The 517-nt window shown below is 44.7% G+C and overlaps 1 non-coding gene across 1 annotated transcript; it reads left to right on the top strand.

The window, feature by feature from the left end:
* The first annotated feature begins 225 nt into the window (after positions 1–225).
* Positions 226–315, top strand: trnap-cgg (transfer RNA proline (anticodon CGG)). Its single transcript is given in 2 exon segments — positions 226–261; positions 280–315. It is a non-coding gene; the product is annotated as a tRNA-Pro (tRNA).
* Positions 316–517: the final 202 nt, after the last annotated feature.

Genomic DNA, 517 nt, shown 5'->3' with positions numbered 1-517 from the left:
TTCTTCACAACAATCTTTGAACTGACGTGATGGGAATTTCTTTCGCTGAGAGAAACTACAATCCCAACATTGAACATCTGGTTGAATTTTCAGGGTCTAAGACAAAAAGGATCACATTTCCCCGTGAGTCTGCTGTGTTTTTCTTCAATTTTCCATTGTTATGACATTGTCTGTAAAGACAGCTAGTGAGCAGAAGTGTATTGGTTGAGGAGCCTGCTTGCCAGCGGCTCGTTGGTCTAGTGGTATGATTCTCGCTTCGGGGATTTCGTCGTCTGATCATGCGAGAGGTCCCGGGTTCAAATCCCGGACGAGCCCTCGCTTGCTGCCAGTTTTGATCCCAAATGCTGGTCGTTGATCTGAACAAAATACGTTGCGTTTTAGATGGCGGGACTTACATATCTCGAGATCAGGTTTGAAATCCTGCAACACCTCGCGACAATTTTCCCAATGCTGCACATGGAGAAAATGAAAAGTTTTCAAGAATGTTCACCCACGTAACCAGACTGTAAACTTATCC

The sequence above is a fragment of the Mustelus asterias genome, unplaced genomic scaffold (genome assembly GCF_964213995.1).
Source record: "Mustelus asterias unplaced genomic scaffold, sMusAst1.hap1.1 HAP1_SCAFFOLD_35, whole genome shotgun sequence".
Classification (NCBI taxonomy): domain Eukaryota; kingdom Metazoa; phylum Chordata; class Chondrichthyes; order Carcharhiniformes; family Triakidae; genus Mustelus; species Mustelus asterias.
This window is presented reverse-complemented; position numbering and strand designations above follow the sequence as displayed.